The 10,614-nt window shown below is 38.7% G+C and overlaps 1 long non-coding RNA gene across 1 annotated transcript in view; it reads left to right on the top strand.

Moving 5' to 3' along the window:
• Nucleotides 1-8,034: 8,034 nt before the first annotated feature.
• The window catches only part of LOC112984008 (uncharacterized), a 75,707-nt gene continuing 73,127 nt past the window's right edge, over nucleotides 8,035-10,614 (top strand). Inside the window, exon 1 of the long non-coding RNA XR_010386137.1 lies at nucleotides 8,035-8,442. This is a non-coding gene — a long non-coding RNA (uncharacterized LOC112984008). The remainder of the gene's footprint in view (nucleotides 8,443-10,614) is intronic.

Raw genomic sequence — 10,614 nt, 5'->3', positions numbered from 1 at the left:
AGCAGTCGCTCGCGTTACTTCCGTGGGCGAGCACCCCTCAGCGAGAGCCGGGGTGATGGAGCGGAGCCCTCTGCGAGCTGAGCGATGTGCGCAGGCGTCGGTAAGCAGCGGACAGCTCCCTGCTCAGCCCGCGCGGAGCCGGAGCCGGCACCACGGAAGTGCCTGCGAGGCCGGCTGGGCGCCTGTCAGCCTTCTTCTCTACAGCCATCAGCCTTGAGATACGTGGCAGGCTGTGTCTCAGTGTAACACGTTGTATTCGTGTCTCTACAGAAGCGCTGTGCCAGGCTGACTACCACCTTTCCAAAGACTTTAACAATACCTTTGTATATGTATAAGACAAACACGTCTCATGAGAGATACCTTGAAGAAAAAAAAAGTGGACGGACTCTTGAAATATGTGGTTTTTTGTTTTTCCAAAGTACTTCATGGCTTAGGGGAGACTAGTACCCTTAATATTATTACTCAGAACATCCTGACTCATATATAATTGCTCACCTAGATACAGCCTTATTATTTAGTCCTGGATTTCACAAAGAAAAAGTAAGGCTCTACTGCTGTGCTAGGCTCTTCATCAAAGACCAAGTTTCTCAAAGAGAGCTTACTGTGGAGTTGTGATCGTTTTACAGATGATTTTCTTATGTTAGAAGGTACTCTCCAGCAGCTGATCATGGTTTTGGAAATGCAGCTTAATTAGATTTATATTTATTAGCAGACTGCTTAGCTTTTTATTAGATCAAAACACAAAGGATAACAATATGGTATCTTCTTTCAAGCATTATTTAAAATGTTTACAGCAGGTTAAAGATTTAAGCAACTCTCTGAAGAGCAGTCATCCGTTCTCCTAGGTTTAAAGACATTATTTTTCTTTATAGCATGTGGGTAACAAGCGGCCACATAGATCCACATTACTGCAGATTTTAACCACCTTGCCATTCTCTGATGATAATAATTAGCTCCTAAATGCCAGATTCCCTAAAACTGACATCACTTTTGATGTACCCTAAAATAAAGGAACTTTGAAAATGATGGGCATTGTTTTTTGCATCCCAGTAATTGGTAAAAATAACTCTCTTGGATATTTCTAAATATTAAAAAGACTGCTGCAGGCAGTTTTCCATTCTCTTCAGTGCAGCTCAGCAGTATGTAGCCCCTAAACCAGGCAGAAATCTACCAAACCAAGAGATGTTACTGGCCAAAACAAGCAGTAGAAGCCTGCCTGTATGGTAGAAGTTCATTCTGAGCATATTTCAAAAACAAAGGAGCATCTTACACCCAAAAAAGGGAGGGAGGAGCGAGAAAAAGGAGAGGCATCTCTATTTCTTTTTCTATGACTGTTCTATCATGCTACCCTGCCTCTAGTGTATTCCTTCCAGGCCTGGATCACAAAGTTATCCATTTCACATGATGACTGGAAAAAGAATATCATCTTGGAGCCTTTTTTTGTGCATCTGAATGATAGAAATATAAACAGCAAAGAGCAAGTTACTTAGTCATGCTAAGTGTTGACTGTCATCTGTGGAAAAGCACTATTTAATACAAAATGCCATCTAAGCAGAAGGGAGCATACGGAAGGGCTGATTAGAAAGGTCAACCTACCATACCCACAAATGATGCTGAGATAAAGACATTTGCTCAGTTTCTGAGGCATTCAACACTAAGGCTTTTATTGCAGATCTTCATTATGTCTTCTGAAATTACATGGATCTATTGTACAAATGATTCGATGAAACAATGGTGACCCTTGCCTCAGCTTGCCCCATGTCAGCTTGACTTGGTGCTTAGGTCCAGCGTACAGCAAAAGGCAGCAAAGCCATTCAAGTAATTAACAGTAATTTTATTATTTAGTTAGTTAGTTATTAATGTGGGAAAAAATTGCTCTCTCTAGAAGGCGCTAGGCATGAGAGTCAGCTAATTAGATTCGTAGTCACTGAATGGTGATTACCCACAAAAATTTTAAAAGTATTTACAAATTTATTAACTCAGACCATACAGTGATGTTAACAAGCAATTTTTCTGGTCCTGGTTCCCTATGGATGTGCATTCAAATTCTGTCAACAATTTGCATCACCAGATAAACCACCACAAGTCAGCTCTCTTTTCTGTCACTGTTGAAAGGAAGAAAATTAAGGCTCTGAGCTGTTTTGGGGTTGGGTTAAAGCTCTTCTCCTCTACAGTTTGCAGTAAAAGGTCCTCTTCCAGAAGTCTAAAACTAGGACTTTGTGTACTGCTCCACTGGACAATTTCCTCCTTGGTGGCTTTCAGAAGAAGCATCCTTCAATTCTCTTGCCATTGCTTGGGATCCTCAAGTGGGAGCTAGGAAGAATCTGTACCCCCTCCAAAATGGAAACTTCTCCTCCAAGATCTGTTCAGGTATGCAGAGTTTTGTGGGCCTGAAAGCAGCCCATCTGTTCCCCACCCTGCAGAGCATCCACAGGTTAGAACCTCTAGTACTAGAGAGATGGGCAGAGGAGAGCTGGTGTGTCCTCTACCCAGTTTTGGGGGCAACTGAACACTGAACAGATGTGGGGGGTGACCTGGCCCAAGCTGATACTGAATCAATCAGTATCAGCTATTGTTTAACTAGAAAAAGTATTGTCCTCTACAACAGAAGCCAATGTGCAAGTCTCAAATCTATAAAGAGATGAGTACTGAGATTATGAATGTCAGGTAAATAAACAGAAGTCAAGTCACACAGTTATAATGTGTTCTGCTGAGTAAAATGACATAGAAAAAAGTGTCCATAAATCAGACCCTCTAATCTATTAGAAATCTTTGAACAAACCTGAGCTTGGCCCTACAAAACACTGAGCCCTTTGCCAGTGAACCAATTTCTTAAGCACCTGAATATTCCAATAAATTGCAATATGATCATATATATGTTTAAATCTCAGTGTGCGTACTTGCTCTTATGGCAGGATTATTCATCCTTGCCTACTTTAACCTTCAGCTGGCTTTAAAGAACGTTTCTCAGGTGTGGAATTCAAATTATAGAAACCTGGCTATCAGGAGTGAGATTATCAAGACTTTTATGTGATTAAAAACTACCAAAAAGGCGGGAAGAAAAACTATGTTTGCATGGCACATTTTCAAATCCGAAAGATGCCTTTTCACAGCTTGAAGGAATGGTATCAAGGTAGCCTTTACATATCCTCCCGGGAGATCATTATTAAGGAAACAATGTTTGCTGCTTTTGATGAGTGTTACCAGGAAACGGTAGGTTTTATGATCTTCTTCATAGGAAGTTTTAAAAGCAAGTTAGAAAGACATTATTTGGGTTGTTCTAGGTGGGCATGATCTGGTGCAAGAATCAGCTTAGATGATCACTGAATTCCTTTTCTATAGTTTTCATGATTTTGAACAAACCAAATGAATCTTAATTAAGAACCTAACAAAGTACTTTGTTTCTAAGTGACATCTCCTACAAAACTACAGCATGAGCTAGAATAATGCAAGCTCTCCCAAACTTTCACAATAACTTGTTTTCCATTTCTTTTTAGGAGGAGCTTTTCTCTCTAAAACTCTAATCCTATAAAATTTAGAGAATAAACAGGACTCAAATTTCAGTTGATTCTGGGCAGCTGACTTCAACAGATTCTGTGTGGTTTTCCTGTGCTGACCAAATTGCAGAAAATGCATCAGGGCGTGGCAATTCTAGAAATTCCCTGGAAATTCCCAGTGACTAAGGAAGACCGTAATTAATGCTCATTTCGTGTGTGCTGATTTTTTAGTCCTGCCTATAGTTTTTCCATTTTAGCATATTTGTGTCATATGTACACATCCACTAAGAGCTTGACTTTAAAATTTATTTTACCTTGTGCACTGAATACCTGTCGGTACCACTGTTTGATCACAACTGAGTGAAAATCAATAGCATAGTAGCAAAAAGTTTCTACTTCTATTCCTAATCCTTGATTTTTTTCAGCAACACTATGAGTTCATATAGTACTGTTTGCTGTCTGTTTTTCTTTTTTAAAAAAGAAGAATGTTAGCAATTCATTAAATTCTGGGATACAAATTTCTCCTAGATTGAAAATGACATTTGCTTTAAATACTGTTTCCCCCCACCCCATAATAATTGCTGGATGATTTTGATTTAGAAAGACAAGTGAACAACATTTAAAGTCTTCAAGACTTACTATTGCATTACTGTGACATATGAATAACTTTTGCTTGTTAAATGAACATTCGTAACCAATTAGTTTGAAGAATGCATCCTTGCAGCTGAGAAAAGAGGACTTCTTCAAATACCCCTTGTTCTGGTGCCTTGGTCTGCTACAGCAGCAGCAAGTAGGATTTTTTTCTGCTTCGCTCACCAAGGTATTTAGCTGGGGATGACTGTAACAGAGACCAGGCAGTCTAGGTTCCTTTTGTTCCTCTGCTGCTTAGAAGAAGAGATCTTTGGCTGGTGATATTATCAACTCTTATAGAAAGGAAAAAAAAAAGTCAGAAGAGGCTATCTGACTCTGAGAGGCTTCTGTCAGAATTTTGTTTACTCACTACCCGTATTCAAGGCGGTGTACATATTAGAATTGATATGTAGCTGCCAGTGCACCTTGTTGAGGACTGAAACACCTATGAACTTTAAGCAATCTCTGAGCAAAGGTTTTCAAAAGTTCTGAGGATTAGGTGCATAAGCATGCCTTAAGTCCAGTTTTGCATACGTCAGATTGCCCTGGGATGATACTATTTGCCCAGAGGTAGTGCTGTGGGATAAATTATATCTCATATGCCCTTTGAAAGGATAAGATCACAATAAAATGTGTAACCAATACAATTTAACTATGAGAGCATTATCAACAGATAATGAAATGCTTTAGAGAGGAAATCCATTTTGCAAACTAGGAAACGTAGGCTACGAAGGTGACCTGCCCAAGGCAATGCAGCAGGCCAGTGACAGAGTTAGGAGGCCAGTCTCCAGACTCCTAGTCTGCTCCTGCAGCTATGCAACAAACTGCTTCTGCCCATACAGTGTCAATTTACTTTGGATTGTAAAATAGCAGACAAAATAGGACCTACTTTGCTCATCTCAAGTAGTTTAGAATTTTAAGAAATAATCCCTTGAATTTTCTTCTCTATTTCTCAATTATAGCTTGCCTTTCTTTTTAAATTACTACCAGCTGTGTAACTTGGTAGCTTTGCACATGGTAGACATTCTTGAAAATATGGAATAAAATTTACATCAGCTATTGATAAAGATTGTTGTCTTATAATCCTTTCATAAACATTAGAGTGAGGAATAACTATTATGGCTATCATATCCAATTTGCTTTCTAACACGTGCCACAGAAAGCTCCTCTTTCCCATATCTATCTTCCGCATGACTCCTGCAGCTAGTCCAATAGCTTCTGGTTAAGAGCAGGTTTTCAGAAGTGGAAACTCCAACAGTGGATGCTAGTCAGCACTGTGAGGAAGAACAAGCCAGGAGTATGACACCCACTGGCTTGTGTACTGGAAATTCACAAATCTATACCATAGGCTTACTCAAAAAAATCAAAATTGAAACAATAAAAAGATACTTCAATTACATATAAGGGAAGCAGTTGGTGCCTAAGTACAGAATGCTAATTTTTGGATGAAATATTGAAGAAACTGCCATATTTTATTTTCTGCTTTTACAGTATTTTTGAGATTTTAAACTTTTCCATCAGCTAAAAAGAACAAAAACTCAGCTTAATTTGTGTTCATAACCAACAGATGCATTCAAAAATAGTTTTTTTCTCTCTCTTTCTTGTTTATGCTATGGTAAATTCACTTTTAGCTCTGAAGAAAGGAAAATGAATCCTGTGTGTCTTAGAGAACAGTCAGGTTCTTCATTAAAGCTAAAGACAGCAGAACTGATTCAATTGTAGTTTGTGTTTTAGAGTATCAAGGCTGTGGAAAATACTAGTGTAATATAAAATGAAGGTGGACATTTCTACATCACTGGACTTTGTGTTAGTCAGAAAGGAATGGAAGAAGAAGACGTTGCAGTGAATCAGGTCTCACAGTGCCAAGTTTTTCATATGTTATTTCCTTTAGTAAAACACCCTTGCTTCATTTTTGTGGGAAAAAAAAGAAAGAAAAAAAGTGGACATGTCTAGGTATATGGTTGCTCTAGAAGTTCGAGATGTTAGATTCGTTTTTTGTTTTTTCTTTCTGTGAAAACCTTAGAGAGGAAATTTCTGAGTAACTAAGACAAGACCAAACTGTCAGTTTGTCTTGACTTAAAGCTTCTCATAGATGTAAGATTAAATGTCAGAAAATATTAGAGATAAACAGAATATTTCAAGAAAAAAACACTCTGTATTCGTTCTGTAGTAATGCTTTTGGCTGCCATATCCCAACATGTTTCATGTAGGTGCTGCTGTCATAAGCTTCCTGATTCCATGTTCCAAAATTCCTGATCCAAGGGCCTATGACAGCTTCTGGAAAAAGGTCTCTCTTAATATCAGTGTTTTCCAGATTGGGCTAACAGTGTGTTAATTTGAGATTGTGTACAAGTGTTTGCAAGAGTAGTGACCAGATCGCAGTATCCCAGATTGTTGTTACTCCTTGCAGCAACGTAACGCTGTTGGCGAGTTTGGACATCTTTCTGTGCCAATCTCAAGACTGCACAGTCTCCACGGTACGGCTGGCCTGCCGTCCTGTTGGCCAAGGTCCCCTGTAGCTGTAAGAACCGTAGCCACAGAGAAGGCATTGACAGGGAATCTGAAAGATTTGGAAGGGAATGTGCTGTGAAGAATAGCTATTTTTACCCTCCTTCTCTCTTGTGCGTAGCTGATGACAGATCAACTACCAAGCACTTTAGTAGAGGGGAAGAATCTCCTTCTCGCTTGCAGATTGTCCAAGACCTTACAATATGCTAAATGTTGCATACCCATATATTAAATGATAGGTCTTGTCCCACAGAGGCCAGGCTAAAGTCTACATTTCCTGTGTGGATGATGCAAAAAATCTTCCTTTAACTACTTTGACCTTCATTAAAAAAAAAGGCTTAAGTTGCTATGGGACAGATTTATCCCTGAATCAATATCATGGCCAAATGGTCTGCTGTGCATATGTTTTATGTGGGACTGTTTTAAACAAACCCAAGACTACACTAAAGGGCAGCACTGTTAGGACAGCATCTATAAATCACTGGAGAGATTCAAGATACCAGAGGATGGGAGCACCACAGTATAGCAGCCCCCAGTTCTATTTCTCTTACTACTGGATCTCTGCTGACAGCCTCAGAAACACTTCTTATTGCTTGTTTGAAATACTGCCCAACTCTCGTGGCCATGCTGGTACAGCTTGGGTCAGAAGAGCCACGCAAGCTTGGCTGTTTCATTCGAGGAAAGTAGCAGAGGTCATTGCGCACCTATATGAAGCCTCTGGCTGTGACATTGGTATCACTTTTGTCCTGACGAGTCCCTTAAAGCACCTGTTGTAACTGACAGCTTATATGTTTTCTTTTATACTTCTCTTTAGATAGCAAGTAGAATTGTTCTAGCCTCTGAAACCTGATTTAAAATATACTAAATCTATTTCTTTAATAAATTTGTTTTTAACAATATGCCTTAAGCCAAAAAGTATTCAATTAAAATGGATTCATCTAGAACTGATTGGCTGTGCCAGTTTTAAGAAGACACCTTTAGCTGAATGGCTACTGCTCACCACACAGACACAGATTTCCTTTCAAGTTTCTTTTCCTTTAAAATGCAGCTTTAACATGAAGGGGCAGTCAGTTTGCCTTCTTGTAGCAGACTAGCCCGAGTGGGATTTCCTACTTAAAGAGAGTGTTTTTTCTCTCCAAACAAACAAATAACTAGACAGTACCAACACAAAAGCCAGTTGAAAAACATCACATGCATGAAGCTTACTGAGTGACTATAAGTCTTTTTTGATCTTTCAGCATGGACCTCTGAACCCGACAAAATAAACAACCCAGATTACATCCTAATTGCTCCTAGCAAGCAGAGCTGCAACACCTGGGTGTGTGGTTTCCCTTTATAAATTAAAAGGTCAAGCTAGCCCCTCCTCTGTTTAGGAAAACATCCTGTGCCTATGCTTTCAATGGCCTTAGGCAGCTAATCAGCTTTGTGCCAGTGGGTTAGTTGCATGGGGGTGTCTGGTCTGAATGTACTTTTTTTCCCCCTCCTTTTGGTTGGGAATTTTATCTTCTGCTGCTGGTTTCCTTTGGAAAAGTTCCTATTCTTTAAGCATTAAAGGGACATTTTTTAACAATTGGGAGCACTCTCATATCAAGTGCTGAATCACTGCAGGGATATGTTGAGTCTTCTGAATAAACTGATGTGATCTGCACAAATAGCTATACCAGTGGTATTAAAGTGTCTTGACTACCTCTGCCTATAACCAGAGACTCACCCAGTGAGGATGAATTCCCAGTCACACCAGCTTGCTGTAACAGAAGAAAAATAAGAAGGGAAAATAAAAGTTTCTTAATTAGAACGCAGCAAAAAGGTAAGATATGAACTTGCATTTAAACCGAAAGTTGAAAAGAGAAGAATGTGAAAGAAAAAATTCTCTGGTCTACCAAGCTTATAGTGTTTCCTTTTTAGCAAGCCTGAAACAAGCAACTGAAGACAGAAAGGAGCTCTGTAAAACATCTGCCATTTCTCCGTTCCCAGTTTGCTTTTAGACTCTCTTTCAAAGGGTATGTTGTTCCTTTCTGTTGATAGGTCCAAAAATTAGGGTAATTGTGCTGGAAAATGCTGCCATTTGTGTATTTCTTTACAAGTGTGAAAACTTTTTATCAGACTAAAGTTTTGTTGATGCCTTGCTTTTCTAGTTTTCTACATAAACTCTCAAATCTCTTTGAAAGTACTGCAGGTATGATATATTTTAAAAAATAACTTTTTACGGGGAAGTATCACTTCACGCTAGGAAAAAGTGCTTCAGGGAAATACACAATTAATTATGGTGTTACCAACAAACAGTCCAAGTCTTGATTCAGAAAATGAGAATTGCATAGACGTTTAGTGTTTGTATCTAACACGACTGGAGGCTGTGCCATAGTTGAAGCTCACAAGCCACATGCAATATCAGTTGAAGTAAGTAGTTAATAATAAAGTGATGTTTTTGGTAAAAGGCATTCATTCCCTGAAAAAGAATCACCTAAATAAGCAAATATCTAGATGCAGTATTTTTCTACTGAGGCTGCTAATGGAATGATGGTTTTGTGATACAGTTACAGCTCATTTTAGAATGGCTGCTGAACAGTTATTTTGGCATAACTTGGTTGGTTTTTTTCCTAGGCCAGATTCAGAATGTTGTATTAAACTGTCTCTTCATTGGTTTGTTTAGCTCATGTTCTCTGCAAAAGAAAATTCAGTAGTAGTGCGTCACAGACTGCTCACGTTGACTATCTGAGCTGGGTGGCTGGGCAGCTACACTCATTGGGTTAATTTCATTCCAGAGGTATCTGATTAAATCTTCATGTGCTATTTCTGTTCTATCCCAAGAAAACACTTTTTTTTTTTTCTTAAAAAAACCAGAGTTTTGTCTTAGCAGAATAATCTGGAGCACTAGAAGCTCTATCTTAAATTTACAGTTGTAATCTCAGGGAATGCTCTCACAAAAATGTACGGAAACCAAGGAAAACACAGTGGGAGTTAAAACCTGTTTAAAAGTCACCAAGGGATACATAACTTTCTTCATCGTAAAAGTTCTTCAGGGGCTTTTAACTGAAAGATTCATAATCTTATTACTGTGCCTGTGATATACCCAATTTGTCTTATGTAATGTAGCAATGATTCTTAACTATGGGGCAAATGTGCATGCCTATATCTCACTTCTTTCTCTGCAGCTCCTTATGCTGCAGTGTCTCCCCATCCTTGTTTGCACTCAAGTTCTTCCTAAAGGCTTGCTCCTAACAATGACGGTAATTAATGACTGTGTCTCAAGGCTTCCCAGTACATCCTGTCATTTCAGAGCCTGTCTTCTATACTGTAGGCTCTGAGAGGCAGTATTTGTTTTCATGTTTTGTCTTATGCAACGCCAAGCAATTCATTCTGCTCAACAAACAATAAAAGTGGGTGAAATTTTGCTCATTATTATACTTTTGTAAATCATAAGCCTTTTAACTCCATATAGAGAGGAGCACATGAACGTATTTCATATGCATTGTTGCATGTCAATATATACCTGTGAAAACAAACAAGTCTACTACATTGCAGAATGGGAAATTCATTTATTAAGCTGTGCAAAGCAGATGTTTCTCTTTACTGCATAAGCAAATATTTTTCCTGTTAATCTAAAGCATTCTACATGGTCTATATTACTTAAGGAAGAAAACCTCTTGCTGTTCCTTCCTCCCGTCTTTATCACAGCTTCACACTCTTAATTTATTAAAACCCAACATTGAACAAGTAAATGCAATTCTCTCTTCCCCCAGTCTCAGTTCAGCTCTTCTAAAGAATAAGAATTTTTGTCTGATGCTTTTATTATCCAGATGGTTTGTGACGTATACAAATGTTATATTTGGTAATACACTGATTATCAAAACATGTCCTGTTGCTCACTTGAAGGTTATGACTTGATGCATAGATCTATTACAAAGATTGATAGTCTTCATAAATACTGACCTACCAATTCTGTAAGTGCACAGGGGTTTTGTTGTTGATGGTGTTTTTT

This window comes from Dromaius novaehollandiae, chromosome Z, assembly GCF_036370855.1.
Source record: "Dromaius novaehollandiae isolate bDroNov1 chromosome Z, bDroNov1.hap1, whole genome shotgun sequence".
In the NCBI taxonomy this organism is placed as follows: Eukaryota; Metazoa; Chordata; class Aves; order Casuariiformes; family Dromaiidae; genus Dromaius; species Dromaius novaehollandiae.
This window is presented reverse-complemented; position numbering and strand designations above follow the sequence as displayed.